We start from the raw sequence: 14,784 nt of genomic DNA, 5'->3' as shown, positions 1-14,784 counted from the left end.
CATCACTCCCTGGCCAATCAGTGGCCTGCAGTCTGTAGATGTCACATTTTCGGCTTGACTCAACTCGACCCCGACCGAGTAGGTGCTAAAAATGTACCACCTGGTGCCAGGTGGTATTACCTCATGGAAAACCCTAACAGCTGATTGGGATCCAGTCGATTGACTGAAAAGGGAGGAATGTGTTCTGATGTCATTCTAAATCTCAGAAAGTTGACTTAGGCTTGTTTTATCTCTTCTTTTTTATCGGAAGGCATGTTTTATAACATGTGAATAGCCCAGCTAGCTCAGTCGGTAGAGCATGAGACTCTTAATCTTAATCTTAAAAGCCACAGGTTCCTCTCTCAGTGACAGTCAGCCAGACTCCACCTGATCTGTACAAAGAAGAGAAGCAAACAGTCGAAATGAGCTACTTTTTTAGTACTTTACGTTCAACAGACACTGAGGGTGGGGGTATTTCTACATGCATTCACTTCTTTTACATTACATTTAGCAGACGCTTTTACAAATTAGGATAATTAGGATATGATGACAGACAGTCATCATTGAAAAAAATAAACGTGCACAATCGGCCTCCTATAATGCAATCAATGCAGTTTCCAAGTATAGAATCGAGTGTAGGAGCGAGTGAAATTAAAGAATTCCCGATTTCCATGTCTTTTTTTAAAATTTAAAGAAAAAAAAATGTAATTTTAAAACATTTTTTTATTTTTTTTTATTTTCCCGGTTTGGAATGTCTCGCGGACCGGTACTGATTTAAGAGATCAGTATTTAACAACTTTGTTGCACAAAGGCTGGGTGGCCTCTCGCGGCCCAGTTTCCCTTTTTAAATAAACATTCCAGTCATTCGTATTGAATGTTTACAACGTGGTTGAACATCAAACATTTAGATGCAAACCTTGAAGACGTAGAACGTTTCAAACTGGATGTTTCAGCTGTTGTCTCGAAGCAAGTTCATCAACAGTTTCAAGTTCTCTGCCCGACTGATGTACTTAGAAGGTTTTGGATCAACATCAAATGAATCCCTGGAGTCAAAAGAACCACCACTTTTATTATGGGTTGTCCAACAGATAATGGTGAGAATATAGAGGGGGATGGCCACTATAACGCTGTTTTCACGTAGTTGTTAGCTGCTCACTGGTGTGAACTATGAACCCGAACGAGTGTGTACAAGTATAGCAGATTTTCAGCTTCCCACATGAGAAGCCTGGACAGAAATGTTTGTTTTGATTTAAAAACCTCTTTACTCCATGACCCTTTCTCTTAGTGCAGAATTAGAACCCCAGAATGTTCTAATTTCTTCGCTGAGCCCCCTGTGACATCACACAGAACCCCCCTTAATGTACAGAATACGGAACCCGTGGAAGTCGGATCCTTACCAGACCGGTGCAGAGTAACACCTGTTTCAGTAGTTTGTGAAAGCCTTTAACTAACTTCAACACTGCTGATACACAGCTTGCAGACATCCATTGCATCTCTCAGTTTTGAATGAAGATGATGCCCTTCAGTGATGATGACAATGATGTGAGTACAACCAACTGCTCGATGCTGTAAATTGTCTCTTTGGGTCTTAAAATTCTTTTGGGTCTATCATAAAGGAACATAAACTCGAGAGTGATATTACAGTTCTTAAATGGTGCGCCTATGACTCAGAGTTTGCACCTAATAAGTTGGACTCTAGATTCAAAGATTGGATAGCTAAGGGTATAACAGCCTTATGCAGGCTAATGAAAGATGGAAAAATGCTCAGTTTTGAAACGCTTAAAAGGACACATTTAGTAGAAAAACAAGACTTCTATGGATATCTGCAGCTGCGGCACTATGTTGATACGAAGATGAAAAATGTAACAAAGACTGGCACATGTTTGATTGAACTGTTTACAAAAGCCTATAATTCAGAAACTATTGATAGAACTGTTTCATGCTTACATAAGAGTCTGTCGAATTTGAAATCACATTCAACTTCATATATTAAAACAAAATGGGAGAAGGAAGGAGGAATAATTATATCTGAAGAAGAATGGACCACAATATGGAGGTATCAATGGATGTGTACCAGCTCACAGAAGTGGAGGGAGTTTGGCTGGAAAAGCCTGATTAGGTGCTTTATTACACCCTCCCAGAAATCTCACTATGACAATAACTCCTCAGTCTGCTGGAGGAAGTGTGGAAATCAAAATGAAAACCATTATCACATCTTCTGGGACTGCCCGCTCATGAAGGACTATTGGAAAAAGATACACAACGCCCTACAGGACATCTTCAAATGTGAAATACCCCTCGACATTAAGACTATGTTTTTCGGACACATACCTGAGGGATGGCTGAAAGGAGATAAGCACCTCCTAAATATCCTGCTAATGGCTTGCAAAAAGAATATCACCAGGAAATGGCTATCACAAGAGAGCCCAACTGTCAACATCTGGATGGACATCACAATGGACATATATAAAATGGAGAGAATAACAGCATTTGTTCATTTTAAACTGGAGAAATTCACCTCATACTGGGAAAACTGGGTCAACTATGTCACGCCCCATAGGCCTGATTTTATTTTACAAATCAATAACTATGCCATATAAAAAGGATCACTCCCCACTTTGTACATATTCTTGTGTGTTTTTGTTGTTGTTTGTTTTGTTTTTTTGTTATCGTTTAGACATAAAATAAAAATACCACTTTGGCATTTAGGACAGACAAGAGATGTAAGATGTATGCACATGTACCGGATGTGAATGTTTGTTTCTGAATGTCAATAAAAAAAGAATCATTCTTTTGGGTGGGCATTGATGACAGATAAGCCACAGAAATGTATCACTGCAGTAATGGACAACTGTCGGCCCGGTTAAAGTACATTACAATAATTTGTCTGAAATCACTAAATTCATGACATTTACCATTTCTCATTATCTAAAATGTTCTATTGTCTTTCTGTTTCCAGCTGTTAGTCTGGGTCTTGAGGTCCGTCAGTCTCCCTCTGATCTCATCAGAAATCCTGGTGCCAAAATGCAGATTTTCTGCAGCCACAGTAAAAGTGACTACAGAGTGATGCTCTGCTACCAGCAGCCACCTGGAGACACAGCAATGAAACTCATTGGATAATTGAACTACAAAGCTGTCACAATGGAAGACAAATATAAAGATGGTTTCAATCTCGCTGGAGATTTGGGTGGAGACGCAGCAAAGAATGGATCTGTGCACATCCCAGATGCAGGAGTGAATTACAGTGCAGTTTACTACTGTGCAGCACCAGAAGCACAATGACACAAATCCCCTTTGAACTCTACAAAAACTGCACACAAGTTTTTTTCTGCAGGCTCCCAAAGCAGCTGCTATGTGGTTGCCTTTCAGTTTGATGCATTCGCAGCACACTTCTGTAACACTGTTTCTGTACACTTTAACTTGGTGTCTCACTTTAGCACGATTTATACATCCAGGAAGGCAATCTACAGCAGCAAGAATATGTGAAGCCACTCCCTCCTTCCACTTCATCAGTTACAGTGATGGTGTTTCTTCATCCTCTTCATTCCTCTTTAAACCTCACTCATCTCATTTCAGCCTTAACACAAGTATAGATGCTGAGACTTTTCTGACTGTATCAACATCTGCAAAACTCTGTGAAACATAGTTTTATAAGTTTTTTTTTCAAGGCTTTTAAACAAATCATCTGTGCTGCACCAGATGCACAATGACACAAATCCCCAAAAACTGAACACGACTTATCAACTTCAGTGGTTTTGAATGAAAATGAAAAAAACTGCTCTGGGACACCTGCTGAAGATCTCACTACACAAGGCAGCACTTTGGGTTTAAAAAAAGTGTAACGAGCCTTTTTCATGTTGTCTGAAAAAGCAGAAGTTTAAGAATGCAGGTAAATGATGGATAACTGCAGCAACAATGGGAGCCATCAGTCTGCTTTACAGCCACAGGAAGCCACTCCTCTCTTGACATCACATCGGTTGGCTCATAAAATCCCTCTCAGTTCAGTTAAAAGGAGAAACCCTGTCATGATTTCACTCCTGTGTTTCATTGCTGACGTCAGAGTGACTGCACTCATGTCAGACTTCTACAGGATCATCACATTTCTTATTTATCATTTCCTCACAGGTAGCGATTGTTTCATTGTGAATTAAGATGTCTTTAAGAAAACTGGTGAATGAGCAGACAGTGAAACAAACAAAATAGACAAAAAGCTCAGAAGTTCTGTGACAAACCCCAAATAGTATATCTATATCTGTAGTATATCAGATAGTATATCTGCCTCTGTCTTTAAAGCACCATCAGCTCCGTCAACATGTCCAAAGACACTGACGAACTCCTGTACCGACCACACACAAACCCGCCTCCGTTTAACGTGTTTGAATATTTGTTAAACGGTGAAACCGTTAACTGGTAAAATGCTCATTTGTGGTAACTTTCTCTGTTGTACTCACAGGTCATGTTGATGGAAGTGATGTCTACCAGACTCCCATACTGTGGGAGCCGCAGGGTGAAAATGCAACAATACACTGTAACCACACAAAGGGTGGAGGCTATCACCAGATGTACTGGTACAGACAGCTGCCTGGAGAAACTATGAAACTTATCGTGTTCACAGCTACAGGTAAAACTGATCACGACTTTGGAGAATTCAGCAAAGACAAATTCTCAGCCACCAAGACTGAAGCTGAGAGAGGAACATTCACAGTAAAGAATCTGCAGCCAGAAGATAAAGGCTGGTGTTTCTGTGCTGTGAGTCAACACAGTGATCCAAACACATGTGAACACTGAACAGAAACCTCTGCACACTGTTCCCATCTGTATTTATCTGCTCTCCTGTAGGGGGAGCTCAAGTACAAGCTGACAATGGGCCTCATGCAAGAACCGTTCGTACGCACAGATTTGTTCTTAAATCGTCCGTACGAGGGATTTAAGAGAATTTGCGCATTCACCAATCTTTTCGTATTTTACGTTTTGTTTCGGGTACGAACAGAATTTACGAGTGATCCAGAGCTGTCGTAGGAGTTTCGTAAAATAGTCCGCTGTTATTCAAATCAAGTTTGCTTGACTAATGGATTGTATATTTAATCACTTTGAAGAAAACATAAATAAATATACATTATACCCCATAGTGATGCTGACATTATTCTGTTTAGCTTAAATTGTGCACTAATTAAAGGTTAATTTGAATCTGTATATAATGGGAAGCGTAACCAGCGGCTGACTTGCTACTTTTGGATGCCTTAGTGCGTCAGGCTCTTGGAAGAGACCGTGTGGAGACAGACGAATGGCTGACATCGCGATTAAGATTGCCAAGGACTGTGCTGCTACAAATATGCAGCTTGCTAGAGCCACAATTCCAGAGAAAAACACGCCGATCAAACCCAATTCCACCACACGTCCAGGTCCTCACAACCCTTTGACTTTTGGCCACGGGAACCTTTCAGAGGGAGACTGGAGACAGATCGGGGGTGTCCCAGTCCTCTGTGAGTCGTGCGCTCCCCTTGGTCATCAAAACTCTCATCAGTTTATCACCCATGGTACATCAGATTCCCAAACACCGCTGTCCAACAAGTACAAATTAAGAGGGACTTTCATCCCGTGGCTGGACTGCCAATCATAATTGGAGCACGAGACACATATACGCATCAAAGCACCCGTGCTGTTGAGGAGCGCACTGAGCTGAAGGCCAGGTGGGTGTGTCTCGATACCTCGTTCATGGCGCAAAATTGCCATGAACGAGCGTCTCCACCTGAACCAGCCCAGGCTGACCAGAAGGTGTGGTGCCAGAAGACCCCCCTCATGGACCACCCCATCAAAGTGCCATCATGATGAGGCAACAACTGATTGCACGGCTTTAGTTGCAGTCATCGATCGCCTGCCCAGGGCGAGACGTTTTTTTTAAGCCATTTTCATATCAAACCATTTATTTTTTTATTTCGGTGACATGGTATTAACAGCACTCGTAATTGCTTCCCATTTCTTGGCTTTAGCAGGTCCCGTAATTCCACTGCTGACACTGCTAAAATGACAGATTTTCCTTTTTGGATCTCTGAAAGCAGAAGTTCAGTCTCACAGCCCGTAAAGTTGTTGTTTCTGCGCCTTGATGTAATTCTCATGACTCAACACTCAACACTTCCTGGCACAGGAGAGAGGAAGCACAGCCTTATATATTACATTTAGGGCGTGGAGTATGCAAATCTACTATCCTCGTGCATGTGAACTTAAGATACGCAGGAGTGTGATTCATCATTTACGCAGGTCGTTTACACACTTTTTCTGAAGTTAAGAGCGCTTGTTGAATCTGACGTGGCGTGTTCGTACGAGACCTTCTTACGAAAAAAGTGAGAGAAATTTAGAATAAAAATACGAAAATGTTCTTGCATGAGGCCCAATGTGTTTGTGTGAATCTGCCCTTGCTTTCCCAATTGTTTTGTCTTCCCATTCCTGGATCACTTTAGGTCATCATGGAAAAGTACTGAGACTTATTTCTTTTATAGTGTCTAAGAACAAAAACAATTTTTACTCTAGACAGGCACTGAGCAACTAAGCCACGGCGCCAACATTGTTCATAAAACTGATGAAAGAATAAAGAGCAGGAACTGGATCCACCTCAGAAAGTGCTTTTTGTGATTCTGTAACTCAAGAATAGTTAAAGCCATGAGTAGAAGTGCCTCCAAGTACAGACTGTTTTGGAAGTCCAGCACTCCTGAAGCACTGCTTTAAACAGTTATGGCACCATGTTGATGTACATAATAACACCTTAAGGCACTGCTGGGATTTGAACCCAGGATCTCCTGTTTACTAGACAGGCACTTTGACCAACTAAGCCACAGCGCCACATGGTTCATAAAATTGATGAAAGAATAAAGAGTGGTGGAATGTAACGAAGTATTTTTACTTCGTTACTGTACTTAAGTACATTTTTCCGTATTTGTACTTTACTTAAGTAAAAATAATAATGCATACTTTCGACTTTTACTCCACTACATTTCTACAATATGTGTTGTTACTCATTACATTTTATAAATGCAGTTTTGCCATAACGTTGCCTACACAAAAATATGTTTAAACCAATCAGGTGGCTCTGTCAGCTTCAATGTTGCTTATAGTTTTTACTAACAGTGACTTCTGTACAGGCTTAAGTATTACCAGTAACTATACCTGCATTCTTCATCAAAATGGCCTAGACATTGAAAGACAACCAATAGCGCGAGTACTTTTACTTTTAATACTTAAAGTAAATTTAAAAGTCAGTACTTATGACTTTTACTTAAGTAGGATTTTTGATGCAGTACTTCTACTTTTACTTAAGTATATATTTTGCTGGGTATTTATACTTTTACTTAAGTACTACACTTCAGTACTTCTTCCACCACTGAGAATAAAGAGCAGGAACTGGATCCATTTGAGGAAATGAGCTCCAGAGACTCTCCCAAAACTAACTGTGACTTCCAAAAAACATTTTTATGAACTCTGACTAAAGAACAGACTCATAATAACCATGATGCTCATTGAAAGGTCCATCATCTGATGAAGACCAATTATGCAAAGCATTCAGTAGAACCCTGATAACTACCAGTTTCTCATGCTAAGTCATAGCTTGCTCTGAAGGCCCACAGGCACTGCTGGGATTTGAACCCAGGATCTCCTGTTTACAAGACAGGCACTTTGACCAACTAAGCCACAGCGCCACATGGTTCATAAAACTGATGAAAGAATAAAGAGCAGGAACTGGATCCACCTCAGGAAGTGGTTTTTGTGATCTATTTCAGAAATTCATGTGATCTCTGCATAAATCAGGGCTTGATGTTATTCAAATTATCTTCATATGTGAAAACATTGGATATAGTCCAAGTTCAATCTTATGTACCTCAAGAATAGTTAAAGCCATGAGTAGAAGTGCCTCCAAGTACAGACTGTTTTGGAAGTCCAGCACTCCTGAAGCACTGCTGTAAACAGTTATGGCACCATGTTGACGTATGTAAGGCACCGCTGGGACTTGAACCCAGGATCTCCTGTTTACTAGACAGGCACTTTGACCAACTAAGCCACAGCACCACATGGTCCATAAAACTGATGAAAGAATAAAGAGCAGGAACTGGATCCATTTCAGGAAATGAGCTGCAGAGACTCTCCCAAAACTAAATGTGACTTCTAAAAACATTTTTATGAAGTCTGACCAAAGAACAGACTCATAATAACCATGATGCTCATTGAAAGGTCCATCATTTGATGAAGAGCAACAACGCAAAGCATTCAGTAGAACCTGATAACAACCAGTTTCTCATGCTAAATCATAGTTTGCTCTGAAGGCCCATAGGCACTGCTGGGATTTGAACCCAGGATCTCCTGTTTACAAGACAGGCACTTTGACCAACTAAGCCACAGCGCCACATGGTTCATAAAACTGATGAAAGAATAAAGAGCAGGAACTGGATCCACCTCAGGAAGTGGTTTTTGTGATTTATTTCCGAAATTCATGTGATCTCTGCATAAATCAGGGCTTGATGTCATTCAAATTATCTTCATATGTGAAAACATTGGATTAAGTCCCAGTTCAATCTTCTGTAACTCAAGAATAGTTAAAACCATGAGATGAAGTGCCTCCAAGTACAGACTGTTTTGGAAGTCCAGCACTCCTGAAGCTCTGCTGTAAACAGTTATGGCACCATGTTGACGTACATAATAACAGCTTAAGGCACTGCTGGGATTTGAACCCAGGATCTCCTGTTTACCAGACAGGCACTTTGGCCAACTAAGCCACAACACCACATGGGTCATAAAACTGATGAAAGAATAAAGAGCAGGAACTGGATCCACCTCAGGAAGTGTTATTTGTGATTCTGTACCTCAAGAATAGTTAAAGCCATGAGTAGAAGTGCCTCCAATTGGTTCAAAACTTCATCATATTTTGCAGATATTGTTGAGTTTTCAACTCAGACCCTGCTGTTCATGAGGAAGTCATTTTCACCAGTTACAGCCAGATCTCATGAAGCGGTGTACTTATTACGCGCCAAGTCATTTACTGTGTTTTTACAAGGCTCTTTTATGCTTTTGCGTTTTATTTTCCGCTACATATTTCAAGGAAATGACGTCCTGCCCTCAGCTTTTACTCTAACTCTGACTATTTCACGGTTTGTACGTTCATTTTGATGTTATGTAGTGTGACAGGAGGAGAACCTCCACCGTACTGTACCTTAACCATTTGACTTGTTATGTGAACGGAGGAAAATTACACTCTGAAAGTATAAAATAGGCATAAATGAGACTTTAAAAGGTGTGTGCTATTTATACGCACTTTCATTAAAGCTGCCGTTGGCAGGTTTTCAAAATTCCGAGTCAAAAGTCGGAAAATTCGAACTGATACAACTTTCAGGTCCCTCCCCCTCTGTGGACGAGGTTGTGCACGTGAGTTCACACCGGTGTGCGCGCACACAAGCTGGGGGCAGACCCACGCTCAGCATGGAAGACGTGGTTGGTGACTGTTCTGCTCAGATAATAGATAAATAATAAACCTAAGGTGATTGGTTAAAAACAGCCGGGAGCGCTCAATTTTTGCAGGCACGATTACAGGCTTCAGAGGGAGCTACAGAATTCGGGATTTTTCCTAAACAGCCTATTTAATATTCTACTTCCAGAATCCCATGACAGTTCAAGCTAATATGACTAAAACAAAGTTGCCGACGACAGCTTTAAGTGGACCAGTGAAAAGTATTTAGTAGAAAGCTGATAATAAGAAGTTTTATATGCTAAGTCACAGCCAGCTGTGAAGGCCCACAGGCACTGCTGGGATTTGAACCCAGGATCTCCTGTTTACAAGACAGGAACTTTGACCAACTAAGCCACAGCACCACATGGTTCATAAAACTGATGAAAGAATAAAGAAAACATTTTGCTTGTTGTTTGTAAGTACTTAAAATCAAAATGACTTTTTAAGATAGTAAGTAAGCGTTGTTTCTAAGTGCTTGTTAAAATGATTATTTAAGATAGTAATTAAGTGTTTTTTAGGCGATGTGAAAACCGTTTGCTGTGACTTTCAAATCTGCTTCAAAAACTGGACGTGTTTCTTCAGATAAACTCCTGACCAGCTGTGAAAAAGCAGTGAAAATGTCTGGACTGTAGAAACTTTGTGATGTCATACAAGATCAGAGATGACATTGATTGTGATGTCACTACAGTGATGACATCACAGCTTTGTGAAGGCTTCTGTTCTGTCTCTTCTGGTCTGTGGTTCCAACCACAGATTCTGGATGGAAGTGAAGTCCGGATTCCAGAATGTTGATTTGTGTTCTCTGTTAATCTCTGGAGGACTTCAGCTGATTACTTCCTGTCACTGTCACGTTGGAAGGTCCACTTCTGCCAGTTTTTCAGCAGCCAGTATCATGTTTTCCACCAGCAGTGTTTCCCAAGACAGAATAATGTCAGTTTGTTTAAAATGTTGCCAGAATAAACTATTACAATTACAACAAATGTCATCTCAGGGTACTTTAGTAATAAAGTCCAATTCAGGCCAATTGGAGTTCAATTCATTGTAATTATAATTCAATTCAGAATGAATTGGATTCATTCATACAGAGCAATTCAAAAACTATTTCCTCGCTAAGGAAACCAACAGATGGCACTGATCTTGCACTATTTCTAATTAGATAGAACTTTTTAACAGTTCTAAGATCATATCTTTCTGGCTTTATTTGCATTTTACAAAGAGTCCCGAGTAATTCTGAAAGTGGGGTTTTAATTTGAAGAAAAAGCCTCAAAATAAAGTGATTTTTAGGAGTATGCAGGGATTCATTTCCATCTAATGAACAGCTCAGTTATATTAAACAGTGGGCCGTGTGAGCAGCAATCAGGGGAGTAAGGAGTTCACAGATCATAGACAGAGGCAACCGTCCAACTATTCAAAGCTTTTAAAATGAGTAATAAAATCTGACAGGTAACCAGGGAAGGAAGTCCTTTAATCCTGGAAATATTCTCCAGGTGATAGTCGGCTGACTTCCTAACTGACCTGATCTGGCTGCTGAAGCTCAGCTCTGAGTCCATAATAACACCCAGATTCCTGCTTGGTTTGTGCTTTTTAACATCACAGCCTGAAGCTGAGCTCAGATTTTTAACAGCTGACAATGACCTCTGTTTTATCTTTGTGTAGCTGCAGGAAGTTCTGGATCATCCGGTTGGTTATTTGTTGGAGGCTCTTTGCTGGGCCAGTTATTCCTCTGTGCCAGCAGCTGAGCACCAGTTCTGCCAAAACTAACAGGAAACATCATCCTGCACCGCTGGATTATCAACAAGTAACACTGACCAAGTCAGGAGATTAAAAAGGATGCAGAGGATAGTCAACCATCTCCTAAACACGGGACTTGTGTTTGACACCAGTCTTTGAACTGCTGTGAGACCGTTGTTTCCTTCATTCGTTTTTCACCTTTTTTTCCAAAACTACTTGGTCGAAAGGTGTAAAACATTAAAAGTACTGGGTTAAAGTTAGAAAAGCCTCATGTTTAGGAAATAAAATACACTTTTGGGGGAAAAACTTGGCCAATAAGACCAGGAGCTCCTGACCTGTCTCACACATTTCAGTAAGACCTCGGGAAATTGGACCAAAAAGGGCAAAACATGTCTCCTTTAAAGGACCAATAAGAGCTACATCTCAGACTCTACAGGCCTCAGTTAACTTGTTAAATGTGTCAGTGGGTCGGTGTGAAAACTCAACATCTAGGATGTTATTTCCAGCTTCTACGTTTAACTGAAATAGAAAATCTGAGAATTACAATAATTTGGGTAGAGCTATTTTACGACAGTAAAATATTTGGCAGTGACTAAGTGCCTTTAGCACAGACAGGAGGGTGGAGGCGAGAGGAGACAATGAGGCTGATACCAGAGCAACCAGATGAGCCTCCAGCGTCCACCTGTCCTGATAGTCCCTCACAAGCACCTGTCTGTTGTTAGCACGTTAAAGGGGAACTCCGGGGCATTTGAAGCGCATTTCCATTGCTAGAGGTTGTCAAATACTGATAGTAGGACACAGAGAGGTGCACATCTGTGCTCCCTGTGTGGAGATTGCGCTGTTCGCGCAGCCTGTCATGCGAGGCTAATACGTGGTGGCTAAGGGGCAAGCGCTAACCCTTCCACGTAAAACAACAACTTGCACACTGCAGAAACGTCACACCACTTTATAAACCATCCGACAATAAAGTCACAAGCCTTACCATCAAAACCATATGCATGGTTCTCACATTACTGGCATGGGGACGTTACAAAACAACTTTATAAACAGCATGTAACTCACCGGCTGGTTGTAGGCTCACGCATGTGAAAGCCCAGAAGAGTCGATGGAGAATAATCCCATATACAAAACAATTATCTTCTCTAGAAAAACTGCGTTCAAGTATTTAAAACATTACAACAATATTACTGGGCATGTATTGTTGTAATGTTTTAAATACGTGAACGCAGTTTTTCTAGAGAAGAAAAACCATCGACTCTTTTGGGCTTTCACATGCGCGAGCCTACAACCAGCCGGTGAGTTACATGCTGTTTATAAAGTTGTTTTGTAACGTCCCCATGCCAGTAATGTGAGAACCATGCATATTGTGACGACCCCTCCGCTCCACTAGATGTCCCGGTTCTCTTCAGTGCCTTTTCCCTTCTACAGAGAGTAAGGAGTGCTCGTCAGACTGATTGGGCACACCTGGAGCCTGTGCTTCAAAAGTTCCTCTCTTGCCAGTTTCGATCCCTCGACTGGATTGGGTCCCCAGCAGAGCTGGTCGACGTGACGTGACGTGACGTGACGTGACGTGACGTGACGTGACGTGACGTGACGTGACGTGACGTGACGTGACGTGACGTGACGTGACGTGACGTGACGTGACGTGACGTGACGTGACGTGACGTGACGTGACGTGACGTGACGTGACGTGACGTGACGTGACGTGACGTGACGTGACGTGGATTTGAATTCGTAGTTCGGAGGAGTTGGAGGTTTGGAGTGACGTGGCGGTTGGCATAAACTGATTTGTGACTGGATTGTATGGCGTCTCAGGGTGAAGACGAGGGAGATGATGAAATGGATAATGGAGATTGGAGTCATGTATGTGGTAGTGGTAGGTCAGGAAAAGAGAGAAGGACGAAGGAAGATAATATGAGGGGAACGCAAAGTAGTAAGCGAAGTCTCGAAGGAAATAGCTCAGACGAAAATAATATAGTGTGTAAGAAGGTTGTCAGGTAGGAAACCAAAATAATTATAAAATTCAGGAAAGAAGATGAGGGTATTCAACTAAGTCCAATAAATTTATCGAGGGAACTAAAAAAGAAGTTTGGTGAGTTGATTCTGGCTAAGATTCTAAGAGATGGAAATCTGTTGATTATAGTGGGGAGTGAAGAGCAGAAAAACAAAGTGATGAATAGTCAGAACATTTGCAAAAAAATGGTGAATGAGATAAAGATAATGGGAGAAGCTAAAATAGCTAGAGGAGTAATTTATGGAATACCGGTGGATGAAGATCTAGAAAAGTTAAAATGTAGTATTAGTGGAAATGAGATAAGCAACATTAAAAGATTAATGAGAACAGTGGAAGGAAAGAGAGTGGAAAGCATGTCAGTGATGTTAGAATTTCAAGGAGAAGTTCTTCCAGAAAAGATAAGAGTTGGATGTATGGTCTTTCCTGTTAGGCCATACAATTCTCCTCCGCTAAGATGTTATAAATGTCAGAGATATGGACATATAGCAGCAGCATGCAAGGGGAAACAAAGATGTCCAAAGTGTGGAGGGGAGCATGGATATGAAGAGTGTAAAAATGAAAAGGATATTTGCTGTAACTGTGGAGGGCAACACAGGGTGACTTATGGAGGATGCGAAGTTAGAAGAAAAGCAGTGGAAATAGAACAGGTTAAAGTTACTCAAAATATAAGCTATGCAGAAGCTGCAAAGAGAATGAAGAAGCCAAGAGAGGTGTCAGGGGAAACTATTATAAATACAACATCAGAACAAAGACAGATGAGAACAGATACAGTGATGACAGCTGAGAGGAATACAACATCAGAACAAAGACAGATAAGAACAGATACAGGGTTGACAGCTGAGAAGATTATGTTGTTCATTGCATATGTAATTAACTGTACAGAGCAAGTAAAATATAAAACAGAAAAAATCAAAATAATAGTGAAAGGAGCAGAGAAGTTCTTTGGGATAAAGGACATATCTTGGGAGCACATAAATAAAAAGTTGGGGGGAGAAGGGAAGACAGGAGGACAGGAAGACAGAATATAATGTTCATCCTGCAGTGGAATGCCAGGAGTTTAATTGCTAATGGACAGGAGTTTAAGGGATTTATTAAAGAATTTAAAAAAGAGTTGGATATTATATGTATTCAGGAAACTTGGCTTAAACCAAGTTTAGATTTTGTTATTAAAGGATATGAAAGTGTTAGAAGAGATAGAGAGGGAGGGTCTGGAGGAGGATGTATAATATTTATAAAAAATGGAGTTCAATTTAGAGTAGTAGCTAAAGGAAAATAATTAGAATATATTATTATTGAAATTTGGACAATAAATGGGAACATTAAAATAATAAATTTGTATAACCCATGTAAAAAACTATCTTTAGAGGTAATGAAGGAACTTGGGAAGTATTTAGAGGGTAAAGTGATTTGGTGTGGGGACTTTAATGGGCATAACTCATTATGGGGTAGTTATAATGATTATAATGGGGAAGTAATTGAAGAAATAATGGATGTTAAAAATTTGGTAGTATTAAATGATGGGAGTGGAACAAGAATTAATTTTAGAAATAATACAGAGTCAGCCATTGAT

General features: G+C 40.6%; 6 non-coding genes across 6 annotated transcripts; all 6 read right to left on the bottom strand.

Annotated features, from left to right (window-relative positions):
• Positions 1-6,742: 6,742 nt before the first annotated feature.
• On the bottom strand, positions 6,743-6,816 carry trnat-agu (transfer RNA threonine (anticodon AGU)). The gene has a single exon. It is a non-coding gene; the product is annotated as a tRNA-Thr (tRNA).
• A 780-nt stretch (positions 6,817-7,596) lies between these two features.
• On the bottom strand, positions 7,597-7,670 carry trnat-ugu (transfer RNA threonine (anticodon UGU)). The gene has a single exon. It is a non-coding gene; the product is annotated as a tRNA-Thr (tRNA).
• Positions 7,671-7,963: 293 nt separating this feature from the next.
• Positions 7,964-8,037, bottom strand: trnat-agu (transfer RNA threonine (anticodon AGU)). Its single transcript has one exon. It is a non-coding gene; the product is annotated as a tRNA-Thr (tRNA).
• Positions 8,038-8,297: 260 nt separating this feature from the next.
• On the bottom strand, positions 8,298-8,371 carry trnat-ugu (transfer RNA threonine (anticodon UGU)). The gene has a single exon. It is a non-coding gene; the product is annotated as a tRNA-Thr (tRNA).
• A 304-nt stretch (positions 8,372-8,675) lies between these two features.
• trnat-ggu (transfer RNA threonine (anticodon GGU)) lies at positions 8,676-8,749 on the bottom strand. The gene has a single exon. It is a non-coding gene; the product is annotated as a tRNA-Thr (tRNA).
• Positions 8,750-9,757: 1,008 nt separating this feature from the next.
• On the bottom strand, positions 9,758-9,831 carry trnat-ugu (transfer RNA threonine (anticodon UGU)). The gene has a single exon. It is a non-coding gene; the product is annotated as a tRNA-Thr (tRNA).
• Positions 9,832-14,784: the final 4,953 nt, after the last annotated feature.

Source organism: Odontesthes bonariensis, chromosome 11 (assembly GCF_027942865.1).
Source record: "Odontesthes bonariensis isolate fOdoBon6 chromosome 11, fOdoBon6.hap1, whole genome shotgun sequence".
Classification (NCBI taxonomy): Eukaryota; Metazoa; Chordata; class Actinopteri; order Atheriniformes; family Atherinopsidae; genus Odontesthes; species Odontesthes bonariensis.
This window is presented reverse-complemented; position numbering and strand designations above follow the sequence as displayed.